This window comes from Pteropus vampyrus, unplaced genomic scaffold, assembly GCF_000151845.1.
Source record: "Pteropus vampyrus isolate Shadow unplaced genomic scaffold, Pvam_2.0 Scaffold7, whole genome shotgun sequence".
Classification (NCBI taxonomy): domain Eukaryota; kingdom Metazoa; phylum Chordata; class Mammalia; order Chiroptera; family Pteropodidae; genus Pteropus; species Pteropus vampyrus.
Window position 1 is genome coordinate 10,748,656 of NW_011888788.1, and position 5,774 is coordinate 10,754,429.

A 5,774-nucleotide genomic window follows, 5' to 3' on the forward strand; every position below is an offset into this window, starting at 1 on the left:
TTTTGTTAAAGCATTTACTACCTGATTATGGGAACTCTAAAAGTCATAGAAGAAATGCTACAAAGTGATATATTGTTTTAAAATAAGGAAAATCATTTCTTGGAAGGGAGGGAATTTAAGAAAATGTTTTGGACATTTAAAATTCCCTGGCTTTTAAACTGGCTCTTAAAATCAGAATTTAAAGAAGTAGATAGACAAAGGAGAGCCATTCCATACAGAAAGAAGAACAAACATTCCATTCAGAAAGAAGAGGAGAGGCAAGAAAACACTCAAGATATATTTAGGCAAAATTAAGGAATAAACAATGAGTACTGTGAAGTCGAGTTGGAAAGTCAAGGCATTGAAGCCATTCTATAGTTGAACTTTATTCTGTAACGAAATTGTATAAAGATTAAAGGTGAAAAAGGAGCAGCAGAATAACATCTATGACCTTGAATATTTTACTTGACCTTTCCACCATCCATTTTTCTCCCATAGACAGCAAATGGATGGGACCAAGATTCCTTCCTGCCTTAACACTCTCAGAGCCTTCACTGATATTGCATTCTCTAGAGTCACTTTTGTTCTAAGTCTGTTGAAACATCCCTTTTCTCTTCGTTGGACCTACCCCAGTGCTGTTTACCTGGGCTCCACCGAATACGTTGTCATATCCTTCAGACTCTGGGTTTTGCTTCTTTCCTGGTCTCCCTTTCATCCCTTGTGATGGGGATATATTTACATGAGATATATTTCATTCATTCACAGAGGCATTCTGCCTACCCAGATCTCCAGCTCCTGACTCACTCCATTGGTAATGTCTTGATTCTTCCTTGGGCCTCTTCCAATCTCCTTTATTGTACTTTTTCCACCCAAATTGTTTCTCTTCTAACTTGTGGTTGTGTTTTTCTATTCGTCTGGTACTTCCACTTTTCTAAAAGAGTAGAAGTGAAAATATCATCAGAGAAACAAATAAGCAAGAATTACTGGCGAAAAGTGATGCCTTTATAAGAATAAAATATTGTTTGCCACTATATATAAAGTATAATTAGGGGGTAATCCCCCTTGTTTCTTGTTAGAGTTGTAAGGATAGTTATGTCTGCATTTTGTTCAAGGTCAGCAGCAGCAATGACAGGGTTATGATGTCACATTTACTTATAGCCTGCATCTCTTTCCATGAATGAGATTTAGTAGAGATATCATTGAGTATACTAATTAATTTTTTTGTTGAGAGTAAATAAATATATAATATGCCAAAATAGTATTCAATAATGCTCTTTTGAAACTAATATCAGAATTTACACTTCTTGAAAAAAGGTATTTTCTATTATTGTCTCCAAGTACATATATTATTTCTTGTGTAAGTACTCTCAGGAATTGAAACAAAACTGCTTTTTAAATTTAATCCAAAATATTCTGTAAAGCTTTCAGTCTCTGTCTCTCTAATCATAGCCTGCAGTATTTGTTAATTCAATGAACATTTTGGGGTGCTGTGGAGAAGAAATAGATTAAGATCAGCCATTGAAAAGTCCATGGAAAAGGAGGTTGACACATAAATATATAAGTGCATACAATGTGGTAAGTACATGGTCCAGGAAGGAGTGATCAATCTACCTAGTCATTGCGGGTGCTTCGCAGAGAAGGTGATTTGCAGAGTAGATCTTGAAAGATAGAGTTTGCTGGATCAAAAATGGAGGAAAAGTAACCCAGACATAAGGGGAAAAAAGCAAAGACAAAGAAGGAAAATAGGAGATGGTGCAAAATTAAGTATGGTTTGAGGGTGAGTCTAAGATGATGTGTGATGAGAGAAGACATGGGAGGGATTGATAGGGAATAGATGGTAAAGGGCTTTCTATAACCCTCCAAAGAGTTTGGATCTTGGTTCTTGATTTCCATTAGTTTATTGTTTGTCTGCTTTAGTATTTGTTTTTTATTCATTATTTTTGGAGGACTCTTCCCTTTAGGAATCTGCTGAAGAGCTCAAGGCCTTCTCTCAAGAGAAACATGCATACATAATCACTTTTGCATACAAGCACGTTCATGAACTTGGAAGCCAAGTTATAAACCACTGCTAAAAGTCACTAGAAACCATTGAAAGTTATTGAACAACATGATCAGAAGAATAATTTTAGAGAGTGAACACTTACAGGAATATGAAAATATATTGAAAGGGATGAGACTTGAGTTAGGGAAAATAAGGATTTATTGTAATGTTTCAGCTAAGGTTTACAGTAAGGTTTCAGCAAACATTTGTTTTTAGTATACGTGCTGCCAAAGCGAGCACAAACATTTGTTTTTAATCTGAGTCCTGCTTTGTATGTGTTAGTTTGCCTATCAAGGAGACAACGCTACAGGAGTTAAATAGGTGAACGGTGATGTCATTTACTAAAGTAATGATTTCAGGTAAAAGGACAGTTTAATGAGGAAGGATGAGAAATTCAGTGGCATGATAAACTTAAAGTGCCTATAGATTATGACACTGCAGATATGGGTCAGCAGGTCAAAAAAGAAATCAGAACTGAAGATTTTTAAAAATATTCTGGATGATTACATAGAGGTGATAGATTTAATAGTGTGAGGGGATGAGACCTCAGCAGCAAAAGACCATAGTTAAGAAGAGCTGGAGGTGTCAGGCTGGAGACTTGGTAGGGTTTGTTCCGTCTCAGGAATTTTAGCCTTAACTCTCCTCGAGTATTGCTCCCTGTTGGTACCAGGTTGGTGAACGCTCAAGCCAGTGAGAAAAGAGGGTTTCTCTCTAACAGTGAAAGCCTGCCCAGGGCTTTGAATCTGGGTAAGTAAAAGAATGAAGAGGACGGTAAATTTTCAGGAATTATTTGATGGATGTTGTTAGGTCACAAGCTTGACATTCATAAAGCTAATGGGCCTATCTTTTGTTTCAAGCTGCCTGAAGTTGGGTAAATTATTGCCTGAATTAGAAGTTTGACTCTGACACTTGTTACTTACGTGTCTGAGCCTAAGTTTTTCCATCTGTAAAATGGGAGTAGACATACTCTTATTTTTAAACCGACAAGCAGAGGAAATGAGGTAACCTATATAAAATACCTGTCATGGTTCTTGTTTATGTTGCTGTTATGTGCCATTGAGTTGGCTCTGACTCCTGACAATGCTATAAATGAATGATGCCCTGTTTATAAGAGCTATTTAATAATTAGTTTGACTTGGAAACTTCTTCATCTACCTTTTTCCTTAATGTTTCTAAGAAACCTTCAAGTTCTAAATAATCAATGAAAAAACTACTCTGATTCTCAAACCTACCAGTGTTTTTACCTATCTGAAAAGACAGGAATTGAAAACCTTGTTTTAGAGCTATATTTATGTTTAGCTAATTTACTTTTCTTCCTCAATGACTTGTGGCTATGGGATGAAACATAAAATTGTATTGTAGTCACTTTAGAAAGTTTGACCTCTTTGGAAATTAAAAAGTAATTACATATCTTAGACTAACTGCCTTATTCGAGTGCCTAGTAGAGTGACCGCTCAAAAGATTCTTGGACATGTATTATTTTCTTGAGAACCTCCAGAATTCTAGCCAGATCACGCTAATAAGAATCGCATAGCCTCATCAAAGTCCCACTGATCTCTTTTCTATACTTCCAGATATTAAATGAAACTCTCTTGGGAGTGTGTTTGAGTTGGAATGGGGGATCTCAGAAGTCATTTAATCTAACTACTTCATTTTATGGGCCACAAACTATTCATTTTAAGTTTAGTGTACTCTAGCACTGATGATCACATTTTCTCCTCTATTCTAATATTATAATTGAAAGAATCTCAGCCATGTGCATCTCACTACATATTAATATAGAGTCCAGATTGTAGGGAGAATCAGAAACTTGAATTGGAGAAAGGAGATTGGGGAGCAGAATTACAGTGTGTTATATGGTACTTCAAGCCCTCGAGGGAACTGTAATTAATGTGTGCAAGGAAAACACTGCAAGGAAACCAATTTAAAGAACATACTGAAACAATTTTCCCCTGGCTTTCCAAAATAAATAAAGAAAAAAAAAGAAATCACCATCAAGCTTTGAGGAAGCTCGAAGAATTACAGCAGAAAGGAAATTCGTTGAGAGACCAAGCTGGGGCTGGTAATAATAGATGGTTAGGATGTAAAGCCTCTTTTAAATGTTGGCTTCTTCCGCTATTTGTCAGAGCTCCATGGTCCCCGATTCATTCAGTAAGCATTTCACATGCATGTCACTTTAATTATGGGCCACAGCTTGGTTACAGCCCACTGACTGCTCTTTCTTTGCATCTTGGTAACTCAGTCTTCACACCAGTTGATATCCCACTAGCCTTTCCTTCCTTTTCTCTTCTCCCTCCTCCTTATGCCCTTTTTTATAATCCTAAACGTGTTAGGTGACTCCAGAGTTTGGAATGTCTTGTGATTGCATGTCACTTGATGTGAATGCTGTGAATTTCTTAGTGCAAAGCCTTTCCAACTTTTTGTCTACAAACCATAAAAATAAATTTTTACATCTAATCCAGTACATACATACCTATGTAATTGAATGTTCTGAACAATGCATGAAAAAAATGCTATGTGTGATATGCTTTGATACTTTTGCTTCTCTTCAAATCTATTTCATATATTTTGGGAAACCTGTGCAGGCCGAGATTAATTAAAGACCATTTTTCCCTCAGTTTTCAATCACAGCAAATGTGCTTCACAAGATGAGGTTTTCAAACCTTCTACAACAAATCATTTGGATTGTCTGGTCCCAAACTTTACCTGAGATGTACTGAATCAGTGTCTATACTGGCCAGTTGATTTTTTTTCTCTATCTATCCATAGCGAGAGCAAGGGCTCTTATCTCTGAATTCTCCTTTCTTTTTGCTGAACAAGGAGAATTATAAGCTGGTTCAGAAGGTACCAGAAACATTGAACATCTAATAATAGTAATAAGGAAGGTTATATCCTGAGTACATTATATGAATTAAACCTCACAGCAATGTCATATGTGCTGTATTTGTCACTGAGATTCTTAGATTGTACCCTAACTTATGATATGCTGCAGGAAGATACGTTAGAAGTAATTCGGTCCCAGCTCTTACTGAGCACCCACCCCTGGCTCTGGTGACTTGATAATTATGCTTCTTCCACTTGTCCTTCAGCCTTAGGGAGGAGGAAGGGTAGCAGCTTTCTGCTGTTGCTCTCTCTGACTTTGACTCATTGTCTCCTGTGAGGCTAGCATCACTTACTTCACCTGAATAACCAATTTAATCCATACTTTTCAAATCTACACTTTCAAAAGAATATAATTCAAATACTTTAAATACAGCAAACTCAACACTTAGTGATTATTATGTCATATAACAAATGCTTTTACAGATTATTAAGTTCATTGTATCCAAATATTCAAATAGTTCTGACCAAGGCATAATACAAAGGTATAATTTAAATTATATGTTTAGAGCTAAATGGCCTTCAAAAGACATTACTAAGGAAACTTTGCCAAGTTTCTTGTTGGGGCATGCCAACCAGTTTTCAAGGGAATTTTCTAGCATTTTCCCCAAACACATGCCAATGCAAAGGGAGATGATAGGCAAGAAATGAATCTCAAAGGGTAACTTCAGAGGATATTCCATCAAAGCCAAGTTGGGACTATTGGACAAGCAGAGAAGTAGAGGGACAGAGGGATCAACTTATGTGAAGGCCAAAACGCATGCAAGATAATGGTGTCTTTAAGAGCTAGTACTGGATGAAGGTAAAACAATGCAAGATGAGACAAGGAAGGACTGAATTAAGTTGAGGAGATATTTACAAACTCACAATTCAG

The 5,774-nt window shown here is 36.5% G+C and overlaps 1 protein-coding gene across 1 annotated transcript in view; it reads left to right on the plus strand.

The window, feature by feature from the left end:
• MACROD2 (MACRO domain containing 2) overlaps window positions 1-5,774 on the plus strand; it is a 1,889,795-nt gene that overhangs the window by 805,513 nt on the left and 1,078,508 nt on the right. The gene's annotated exons all lie outside the window — the stretch shown is intronic.